The 12,199-nt window shown below is 40.7% G+C and overlaps 1 long non-coding RNA gene across 2 annotated transcripts in view; it reads left to right on the plus strand.

The window, feature by feature from the left end:
• The window catches only part of LOC140194548 (uncharacterized), a 65,769-nt gene that overhangs the window by 31,667 nt on the left and 21,903 nt on the right, over nt 1-12,199 (plus strand). The window contains exon 3 of one of the 2 annotated variants that reach the window (XR_011885242.1): nt 10,433-10,932. The exons of the other annotated variant lie outside the window; for it this stretch is intronic. This is a non-coding gene — a long non-coding RNA (uncharacterized lncRNA). Of the gene's footprint in view, nt 1-10,432; nt 10,933-12,199 lie in introns of those variants that run through there. 2 annotated transcript variants of the gene reach the window in all.

Below are 12,199 nucleotides of genomic sequence, written 5' to 3' on the forward strand. Positions count from 1 at the left end.
CCTCTCCTTCACCATTCCCCATTCCCATTTCCCTCTCCTACCATATCTCCTCACCTGCCCATCACCTTGTTCTGGTGCTCCTTCAACTTTTCTTTCTTCCATGGTCTTCTGTCCTTTCCTATCGGACTCACCCTTCTCCAGCCCTGTTTCTTTCACCAACCAACTTTCCAGCTCTTTACTTTACCCCCTCCCCCCTCCCAGTTTCACCTGTGACCTTGGGTTTCTTCACCCCTTCCTCGCCTTCTTACTCTGACTCCTCATCTTTACTTCTCCAGTCCTGATGAAGCGTTCCGGCCCAAAATGGCAACTCTACTCTTTTCCATAGATGCTGCCTGGCCTGCTGAGTTCTTCCAGTACTTTGTTGGTGTTGCCTGGATTTCCAGCATCTGCAGATTTTCTCTTGTTTGTGACAGGAGCCTCAGGACTCACACCACCACATTTAATAACAGTTACTACCCTTCAATCAACAGGCTCTTGAACCAAAAGGGATAACTTCGCTCAACTTCACTTGCTGCATCATTGAAATGTTTCCATAACTATGGACTCACTTTCAAGGACTCATCTCACGTTCTTGATATTTATCTCTTATTTATTAACTGTTACTATTTCTTCTTTGTTGTCTTCTGCATACTGGTTGAATGCCCTTGTTGGACTGTCATTCACTGATTCTATTATGGCTATTATTCTATCGATTTATTGAGTATGTCCACAAGAAAATGAATCTCAGCTTGTATATGATGACATATACTGTATATACTCCGATAATAATATTTACTTTTAACTTTTGAACTTTGTACAAAGAACTAATATCGTACATATAAAACTAAGCATTTTGGAATGTTTTTGCCATTGATAAATTAAATGGAAATTACTCTGGTGAATTTGCACTTACATATCAGGCGTGCCTACACTGAGTAAAAACAGGACACACTGCAGTGGATGTGGAAAGAGAAGCAGTTTTATGCTAAAGGCCCCTCATTAATGAAAGTCTAGACTGTGACATCATCTGAAGACCCTGATTAGATAACTCTCTTATGTCTACTGTTCTTATTTGACTTTGCTATACAAATGGAAATGTCGTCTCAAAAGCTTCACAGAAAAATTCAAACTGAGTCTTCCACACTGTTGACAAAGGAGACTGTTGATGCTAGAGTCTAGAGCAAAAAAAAAATAAGCATCTGGAGGAACTCATCAGGTTAGGCAGCATCTTTGGAGGGAAGTGGACAGTCGACATTTTTGGTTGAGGCTTTTCATTTGATCTGCCCAAGGAAAGTCACATGGCTGTGGTAGTGTCTCAGTGAGATTGTGGTCAAAGAGCAGGAGAGCAGTCAGAGAGATTCTCGCAGAACTCTTGTTGAAGTGAGGATGAAAATTTCTTCATTTTGGCCATACCGTGAATAGACATTGCAGTGGAGTATTAAAATGGAGATACCAGTGGCTGCAGTAGTTGGAATCTGGAGCAAAATTAAAATGCTAGAGGAACTGCGAATGCAGATGAATGGCCTCAACCTGCAATATTGACAGTCCTTTTCCGTCCACAGATGCTGCCTGACCTGCTGAACATTTCTAACAGTTTCTGTTTTGAGTCCAGATTTCCAGCCTCTGCAGTTCTTTGGTGGCTACTCTGAGAACAGTCTGAACCTCTTAATGAAGGTTTTGAGAAGAACATTCACAGTTGTACTGTCAGTCAAACAAAAATACTGGAATCAAGGTAGTTACCTGATCAAGATCTTCAGTTGCTCAATTCTCCTTTGGATGTGAACTGTTATCATAGAACATAAAAAATAATAGCACAGAGCAGTACAGGCCCTTTAGCCCATGGTGTTCTGCTGACCTCTTAACCTACAAGAAGATCAATTTAACCCTTTCTTCCTACATAGCTCTCAAATTTTCAATCATCTAAGGTATGTACCTATCTTAAGTATCTCTTAAAGTTCCTAATACATCTGTCTCTACCACCACCCCTGGCAGGATGTTCCATGCACCCACCACTCTCTGTGTTAAAAAAAACTTACCTCTCATATTCCACCTAAGTATACTTTCCCCCATTCACCTTAAAATTATTTCCCCCATGTATTAGCCATTTCTGCCCTGGGTAATAGGCACTGGCTGTCCACTCTATCAATGCCTCTTATTATCTTATACACCTCTATCAGATAACCCGTCATGAGACTCACCAGGTAAGACCACTGCCAGAAAATAACTCTGGGGACTTGGCTGTTGTGAAAGAAAAAATGATTCATGAATGGATTGATTCAGTTTTGAACCTACAGATTTTGATGGAGCTGGTTTGGTATGGTGCAGTAAAATAGCCCAGAAATAATTTGCTATCAATTGCTGATAAATTATCTGGTAATTCAGACTACACTTATTCCTCAGTTGATAGGGCTGAAAACGGATTAACCTCTCACTCATCGACTTGGGCTTTGCAGCAATCAGGAGAAATTCAGAGGTTCAAAGTAAATTTATTATCAAAGTACATATATATCACCATATACAACTCAGATTCATTTTCTTGTAGGCATTCACAGTAAATATAAGAAATACAATAGAATCAATGAAAGACCATACCCAACATGACAGACAAACAACCAATGTGCAAGAGACAAAGAAGTGTGTGAATATAAAAGGAAAGGAAAAAAGAAAAAAAACAGTAAATAAATAAGCAACAAATATCGATTACATGAGATGAAGAATCATTGGAAGTGTGCCCATAGGTTGTGGAAACAGCTCAGAGATAGAGTAAGTGAAATTGAGTGAAGTTATCCCCTCTAGTTCAAGAACTGGATGGTTAAGGGTTAATAACTCTTCCTGAACCTGGTGGTGTGGATTCTGAAGCTCTATGTCTTCCTTCTGAAGAGAGCATGGCCTGATGGTAGAGTTCCTTGATGATGGATGATGCTTTCCTGTGTCAGCGTTCTGTGTAGATGTGCTCAATGGTTGCGAGGTCTTTACGCGTGAGGGACTGGGCTGTAGGCATTACATTCTGTAGGCATTTCCTTTCAACAGCATTGGCACTTTCATACCACGCTGTGATTCAACCAGCCAATGTGCTCTCCACTACACGTCGATAGAATTTTGTCAAAGTTTTAGATGACATGCCAGATATTTGCAAACTCCTACGAAAGGGGAGGCACTGCTGTGCCTTCTTCCTAATGGCGCTTACATGCTAGACCCAGGACGGATCCTTTGAAATGATAACACTGAGGAATTTAAAGTTTAAAATTCCTCTGTTGTAATGTGTTTTGTAACATCTCAAGAATGTAGAAAGAACTGTGCAAGTACAAGTTCCTTCTCTTAAGGGCCTACTTGTCTGGTACCATTTTGGAGAGGTAACTAACTGAACCAGTGGACTATTGAGTGAATTATTCCAATAGCAAAATAAATATGAAAACAATTACAATCACTTTCTGTTTGAGAAATTAGTAATGCCAGTGTTCATCTGAATGCAATGGGCTGGAATAGGAGGGGGAGGAAAACCCAATGAAACTTTCAGGTATCTCTATCCACTTGGCATCTCTCCTAACTCATGATTTGTCCAATTTTCTAGCCACATCTTAATTCCTTTAAGCACATTTCACAGAATCTCACCTGCAGCTTCCTGCTGTATGCTACTTACTCTCATCCATTGGCCTGTCTACCCACTTAGGCAGAAAGAAAAATACATGTAAAATGTTAATCTGGTGTAGCCATTCAGCTTGCCAAGATCTCCACATCATTGGTCTTGGTAGAAACTTTTCTCATTTTTGTCCTCTTCCTACCATGACTCCATAGCCGGTATGGTGGCAACAAAAGTATGGTAGGAAACAGTGTTGTATGGTAGCATAGCTGTTCGTGTTACGCTTTACAGTGCCAGCTTTAAGATTGGGTTTCAATTCCCGCCACACTGTATAAATCTTCATGTTCTTCCCCTGACAGCGTGGCTTTCTTCTGGGTGTTCACGCATCCTACCACATTCCAAAGATGTATGAGTTAGCGTTAGTAAGTTGCGGACATGCTATGTTGGCGCTGGAAGCACGGTGACACTTGTGGGCTATCCCTGCCACATCTCACACTGTGCTGGTCGGTGATGCAAACAATGTGACAAATAGGTCAATATTTAAATCCCATTTGGGTCAGTAGCTGCTGAAACAAAGATTGCTCTGTATTAGTTAAGGTGCTGGTACAAGGATGCTGTTGAAGTAAGATTACTAATCTTCCAATGTCTTAGAAAAGGGTGTAGCTTAGTAATCGGCCAGAGGGAGCTAGGGATACAAGTCCATGGCTCCCTGAAAATGTCATTGCTGATAGACAGAGTGGTAAAGAAGGCTGCTGGCATTCATTAGATACAGAAGCTAGACTGCTATACTGTAGTTGTGCAAGACATTGGTGAGGCCACATTTGAGATATTATGTTTGGTTTTGGTTGCCCTGCTAAAGGAAAGATGCAACTGAGATGAAAAAAGTATGAAGGTTTACAAGGATGTTGAAGGACCGGAGGTTGTGGAGAGAGTTTGAGTGGGTTGTGACTTTTTTCATTGGAATATAGGAGAATGAGGGGAGATCTTAGATCATAAAGACCATAAGGCATAAAAGGAGAGTTAGGCCAAATGGCCCATCAGGTCTGCTCTACCATTCTATCATGCCTTATTTATCCATCTCAACACTATACTCCTGCCTTCTCCCTGTAACCATTGATGACCTGATTAATCAAGAACTAATCAACCTCTGCTTTAACTGTACCCATGGACTTGGCCTCCACAGATATCTGTGGCAATAAATTCCACAGATTCACCACCCTCTAGCTGAAGAAATTCCTCCTAATCTCTGTTCTAAATTGATGTCCGTCTATTCTAAGTCTGTGCCCTCTAGTCGTAGACACCCTCTTTATAGGAAACATCCTTCCACTTTATCTCACTCTATCAATATTTCATAGGTTTCAGTGAGATTCCTCCATCATTCTTCTAAACTCCAGGAAGTACAGAGTCCAGGGCCGTCAAATGCTGCTCATATGTTAACCCTTCAATTCCTGGGATCATTCTCATGAACCCCCTCTGGATCCTCTCCAATGCCAGCACATCCTTTAATAGATAAAGCAAATCAAAACTGCTCACAAATACCCCAAGTGTGTTCTTACCAATGCCTTATAAAGTCTCGTCATTACATCCTTGCTTTTATATCCTTCTTCTTCATGTGCCTTGCATGCAGCGTCAATGATATCTCGCACACTTAGATCTGTTAGTTCTTTCACAGTGTCCATATATTTTCTTCTTTGCCTTCCTCTTCCACGTTTCCCAGACATACGGCCTTGTAATGTAAGGCATTCTATTTCTCCCTTTCTGATGACATGGCCCAGGAATTTAAGTTTCCTCTCATTTAATATTCTCATTAAAGATCTTTTTGTATGGGCATATTGGAGTACCGTCTCATTAGTTACCCTATCTCCATATGATATTTTCAGCATTCTTCTAAGAAACCACGTTTCTGTTGCTTCTAAGTTCCTTTGGAGTTCTGGTGTTATTGTCCATGTTTTGGAAGCATACAGCAAGATTGACCAGATGTAACATTTTAGCAGCCTAAGCCTTGTTCTCATAGAAGTGTGTCTGTTGGTAAAAATGGGTTTCATTTTTTGGAAGTTGGATTTGGCAATAGTAATTCTTCTTTTTATTTCTACTTTACTTCTAGCATCTTGTGATATAAAGCTACCAAGGTAATTAAAGCTGGTCTTATGTTCAATCTCTTGGTTACTGCTGTACAATTGGCAGTTGGGAGTATCCTGCTGTTTTGATATTACCATACATTTGGTTTTTTTACAGTTGATGGTTAGACCAAAATCTGCACTTGTTTGCACTACTTTGTCTAGGAGGATTTCTAGGTCTTCTGCAGCACTTGCTATTAGGGTGGTATCGTGTGCATATCTTATATTGTTGATGTTAACACCTCAAATTTTTATCCCATCTAGGTCTTCTATTTCTCTGAGAATCATTTCACTATAGATATTAAATAATTCTGGTGAGGCAATGCATCCCTGTCTAACTCCTCTTTGAATTTTAGTCCAACTGCTTATATGATCATCAATTTTTACCGCCACTGTTTGATTCCAAAATAAACTTTGAAGCAGTTGTTGGTCCCTTCCATCAATGTTTAGTTTAGCGAGAATTTGAAATAATTTTTCATGTTGCACTTTGTTGAATGCTTTAGTGAAATCAATAAAACATAAAAAGGCATCATTTTGATATTCAATTGCCCTTTCTGAAAGCATTCGTAGTATGAATATTGCGTTCCTAGTTCCTCTGTCCTCAATAAAGCCATATTGCAGTTTAGAAGTTTCTGGTCTTAACTTGTTTTTAATTCGACTCAGAACAATTCTCAACAAAATCTTTATTATGTGACTCATAAGACTGATTGTTCTATAATTTTCACAGTCAATAGTTCCAGGAATTTTTGACAGAGCTATAAATACTGATTTCAAGAGATCATCAGGCAATACAGCAGACTCATATATGCCATTAAACAGTTCAGAAAGAATATCTATGCCCAGATCTTCTAGGCTTGTATCACTTCCACTGAAATTTCATCAGGTCTGGTGGCTTTACCATGTTTCATGCTTTTCATTGCTTTAGTTAGTTCTTATTTTGTAATAGGTGAGCTAGAATTAGGGTGCTGTAATATCTGGGAATTCCCCTCTATTATACTCAAACAGCTGCTCTATATACCGAATCCATCTCTCACATACTATATCTGGATCTGTTAGTATGGATCTGTCTGCTGATCTTATGCATCCTGTAGAGGAGGTTTTCTTAATTCCTGTAACTTCCTTGATTTTCTTGTGCATTTCTTTGCTGTTGTTAATATGGCCTTCAACTTCATTGCATTTTTGATTCATTGATTCTTCCTTTGCAATATTGCACAATTGTCTGGTCTGTCTGTCTAGCTCTCTGTATTGCACTTCATTATTCTTCGCTAACCTTCTTTGTTCCATCAGATTTAGAATTTCTTGGGTTATCCACCCCTTGTTGGTGTGTTGGATTTCTTGTACTGGGATTTTCTCCTCTGCTGATTGCATATTTAAGTCTGTCCCAAATAGATGTTGTTACGTTTTCGTTCAGGTGTTCTTCTACAGCTGTCTTTTTTGCTATCTTTTTTAAGTTCTCCCAACATATACTTCTTTCTCTTTTTTCCATGTTTCAGTTTCTTTAATTTTGTTTTAATGGTAGCTATTACTGGATGGTGATCTGAACCACAGTCTGCTCCTGGGTAGGCTTTAGGATTTGTGATATTATTTCTAAAGCGTTCATTGATGGTAATGAAATCTATCTGATTCCTTGTTCTATCTCCAGGGATAATCCAAGTACACAATCTACGTGGATGGTTTTTATACCAAGTATTGGTGATCACTTTGTTGTTTCTGACACACCAATCAGTAAACCTTTGACAATTTTCATTTTTCTCCCCTAATCCAAAAGGTCCTATGATGTTATTAACTCTTTCCTGTCCCAAGTTTGGCTTTAAAATCTCCCGTGACTAGTTTTATATCCTGAGATTTACATTGCTCATAAGCACTGTCGAGATTTTCATAAAACCAGTTGATATCCACCCCATACACCCCTTTCATCTCCTAATCCTCTCAAAATGAACACTAACAATGCACTTGCTTTCCTTAACACCAGCTCAACCTATAAGTTAACCTTTAGGGAAACCTGCAGCAACACCACCTGCCCCTCCACCTATCTTTGTATCATCTGCAAACTTGGCCACAAAGCATTCAATTCCATCACCCAAATTATTGCCATATCATGTGAAAAGAAGTGGTCGCAACGTCAGCCGCTGCAGAACACCACTAGTCACTGGCAAACAAACCAGAAAAGGCCCTCTTTATTCCCACTCATTGCTTCCTGCTCATCAGTAAATCTTCTATCTATGCTAGTATCTTTCCTGTAACTCCATGGACTCTTATCTTGTTTAGCAACCTCATGTGTGGCACTCTGTCAAAGGCTTTCTGAAAATCCAGGTAAACAACATCCACTTATACCTTACTGAGGTACTTATACCTTAAGGTATAACATCCTCTTATACCTTACTGAGGTGTATCCAATTATGAGAGGTACAGCTAGGTGTTAGGACACCTATCATAACAGCTTATTATGCTTAGATGCTCTAACTCCGCGCAGTATGGATAGCTGGCACGTCTTCTTTAAAGATTCAGGACCATCCTGCTAATTGGCAATACTGTTTTGGGTGCCAAGGATTGAGCATTTAAGGAGCATCTGAACAGTGGTTTGGCGCTCAGTTGTAAGCCTTCTTGTGATTTTGTCTAGTGTTTGTTCTGTGCTCAGATTCTCGATCCAGTTTGAAGCCGTGTCTCGATCCTGGCCTCTGAAACTCCAGCATTTGGGTCCAAGCTATTCTCATCAAGGACGCTTGTCACAGACAGGGTGAATGGCATAGTCTTTTTTGGAATCAAGAACTAGAGGTTTTAGCTTCTATATGAGAGGGGCAAAATTGATAGGGACCGGGGGTGGGGGAAGCAACTTTTTCAATATATGGCATGAGATGTTAAAGGAAATGGTTTGAGTTTGAAGCAGGCACATTAATATTTAAAAGACACTAGGACAGGTACATGGTTAGGAAAGATTTAAAGGAGAGGGGGCCAAGCATAGGCAAGTGGGATTGGCTTAGATGGAAATCTTGGTCTGCATGCAACAGTCGGGCCGAAGGGTCTACTTTCATGCTGTGTGACTCAATGACACTCTACTTGTTCTACTTGGATACTGGGTTATCATTGTTGCACCAACATTAAATTTAACTGATTAATGCAATAGATATAATTCTTGTCCTAGAAGTTACTAAGCAGCTTTCATTATTTTCGGTCTAGCAGCTCAGTTTGTGAAATGGCGGTGTTTGTGTGTGTGTGTGTGTGTGTGTGTGTGTGTGTGTGTGTTTGCATATACTGTATGTGTGTGGTTTACTTACTTATTTAGAGGCACAGCACAGCAACAGGCTCTTCTGGTGTAATTACATCCATTTGACCAATCAGTTTACTAATTGATCCATCTTTGGGATGTGGGAGGAAACCGGAGCACCTGGAGGAAACCCATACAGTCACAGGCAGAACATACAAATTCCTTGCAGACAGTGGCAGTCGCTGGTGTTGTTGTAGTGTTATGCTTATCATTGCTCTACCATGCCTCCCTTTTCTGTGTGCAGACTTGTCTATGTATCTGTTTGTGTATAGAGATGTGCGTGTGTGTGTGTGTGTGTGTGTGTGTGTGTGTGTGCGCGCATATTTGCTTTTATTGCTTTTTGCTTTTATTGTCTCTGCATGTCTGAGTGTATGGATGTGCTTGAGTGTTTGAGCATGTTTGAGTGTGTTTGAGCGTGTTTGAGTGTGCTTGAGTGTGTTTGAGAGTGTGAGCATGTTTGAGTGTGTGTGTGTGTGTGGCGCAGGGACAGAATTTGCATGCATCTGTGTGTGAGAAGGGAGGAGGAGGATGATGTTCCTCACACTGGAAGTGTCACTAACAGACACCCTGAATTGGCTCCGACATGTAAGCTATGCACCAGGACTAGTATCAAGGGCTGCCAACTGCCCTTGGAACTGTGCTGTAGCCTTGAGAAGAAACAGAAGCAGGAAAAAAAGGCGGTTTTATAAAACAAAAACTGATTTAGAAAGTCTGTTTTACAGATGCCATGCATTACTGTTGTTGCACGTACCACTCTGGAGTTATTCCATTATCTCTTTGTAACATTCCTCTGTGTAATGAGTGTTGATTTGTTCCAAGATAATTCATGGATTCCTTTTTGACTTTTCCCAAATGTAAATGCAAGTAGGTAAAGATGTCCACTGTGGACTTGGCATTGGTCAATTATCTACCAAAGATAAGCAAACTCAAGATTATTAATATTAATTATCTGTTTATCCGTTTAGATGTTCATCTGGGGACTCACACCAAATAATCTATACCATTGTAAAATTCTGTCCTGAAAATTACAATAGGTCTTCTGGTATCAAATTCTTAATACATGTGACATCAGTGTATGAGGGAGGCATGGTCAGATGAAAACATTGTTCTCAGCCACACCCAAGTCTTGATCTTCCATAGATCTTTCTTATATTTGCTGCTCACAGGATTTAGACTATAAGAGCATAAGATTTAGGATTAGAACTAGATAACGAGTCTGCTCCACCATTCCACCATGACTGATCTATTATCCCTCTCAACCTCATTCTCCTGTCTTCTCCCCATACCTTTGATGCCCTAACTAACCAAGAACCTATCAACCTCTGCTTTAAATATACTCAATGGCCTGGCTTCGACAGGTAACCATGGCAATGAATTCTACAGATCCACCACTCTCTGGCTAAAGAAATTCTTTTTCATCTTGGAGAAGATGGTGGCACGACGCAGCATGCGCAGCCTCTCTGGTGAAATGATATCGTATTTGTTAAATAGGGTACTGTGCACAATTCTGATTTGATGGAGACAGCCGTGAGAAGCACGGAGGAACATCTGGAGAAACTTCTGAAATGCCCGGTTCGCTGCCACTGCTACTGTGCGATCGAGAATCTCCGGAGGGAAGGCCCCAAAATCCTCCGCTTTGCCTGCTGCTGGTGGCCGGGGCTGGGATCAAAGCGCTCGGCAGAGATGGTGCTCGGTGCTCGGTGTCGGAGGGCTGGTCGGAGGCTCGAAGTTTTTGGATGAATCAGAGTCGGACTATGGTCGGGCATGGCAGGGAGAGTTTTCTTCCTTCTCCCGTCTGTGTGAGATGTGGGACTTTTGAGAGACTTTGAACTTTTTTTTACCATGCCCATGGCCTGTTCTTCATCAAGTTACGGTATTGTTTGCACTGTTGTAACTATATGTTATAATTATGTGGTTTTGTTCAGTTTTTCAGTCTTGGTCTGTCCTGTGTTTCTGTGATATCACACCGGAGGAATATTGTATCATTTCTTAATACATGCATTACTAAATGACAATAAAAGAGGACTGCGTGTCCTCATAATCTAATCTAATCTAAACGGATGTCCTTCTTTTCTGAGGCTGTGCCCTCTGGTCCTAGACTCACCCACTATAAGGAATAATCTCTCCACATTCATTCTGTCTAAGTGCTTCAATATTCAACATGTTTCAATGAGAACCTCCCTCATTCTTCTGAACTCCAGCGAGTACAGGCCCAGAGTAAAGGAACACTTGATTTTTTGCTAATCAGAAACAGATTATCTTCTTTAGCCCTCCAGTTTCAATCCTCTTTCCTCTGTCTCTCCCCATCTTGATGATGTATGACAGGAATATTATTCATGGGCAGATAATTATTGCCAATCGAAATCCAGCTCTGCGTCTCCCTCCTGGCAGTTAATGCTTCACTGCCTCCTTGATCGTCAGATAACTTAACTGTTCGTTGGTTCACTCACGACCAACTGCAGTGCAACATTGGAAAAGCTTCAGCAATTCATCTCTGGTCAAGCTTCTGACACGGGTTGTCTTTCCCCTGCTCTGCCATTGACTCGCGATTTATCAATCATCATATAGATCTAATTAGAGTTGATCTGGGATCTTCACATTCTCTCTTCCATCATAACTTGTACTTTAGCAACTCTTCCACAGGCTTTCATCTCATAGAATATTACAGCACAGTTCAGGCCCTTTGGCCCTCAATGATTGCTGACCTTTAAACGTATTCCAAGATCAATCTAACAATTCCCTTCTGCATAACCTTCCTTTTGTTCTATATTACAATAAAGAACATTTAAAGCTGCCCTTTACGTCACAAGTAGAAAGTGCACTGAAAGGCTTCAAAAGAAGTGGTTCAACACAGAATGTGTTCTTCCCTTCATTCACACTCTTCTCCTATCAAATTTCTTCTTCAGCCATTTCCCTTTTCCACCTATCACCTCCCAGCTTCTCTCTTCATCCACCCTCCTGTCTTCTTCTATCACCCTCTAGTTTGTATTCCTCACCCCTCCCCCACCCAATTATTCTGGCTTCTTCCCCCTTCTTTTCCAGTCCTGATGAAGGGTCTTGCCCTGAAACATTGACCATCTATTGCTTTCCATAGCTGCTGTCTGACCTGCTGAGTTTCCCCAGCATTTTGTATGTGCTACTCTGGATTTCCAGCACCTGCCAAGTCTCATGTGTTTATGATCTGTTCATTTTGCCATCCTATATAAAGGTATATTCCAATCTAACCTTGTACTGCTAAGGGGAAATATATAAACCACA

Source organism: Mobula birostris, chromosome 3 (assembly GCF_030028105.1).
Source record: "Mobula birostris isolate sMobBir1 chromosome 3, sMobBir1.hap1, whole genome shotgun sequence".
In the NCBI taxonomy this organism is placed as follows: domain Eukaryota; kingdom Metazoa; phylum Chordata; class Chondrichthyes; order Myliobatiformes; family Myliobatidae; genus Mobula; species Mobula birostris.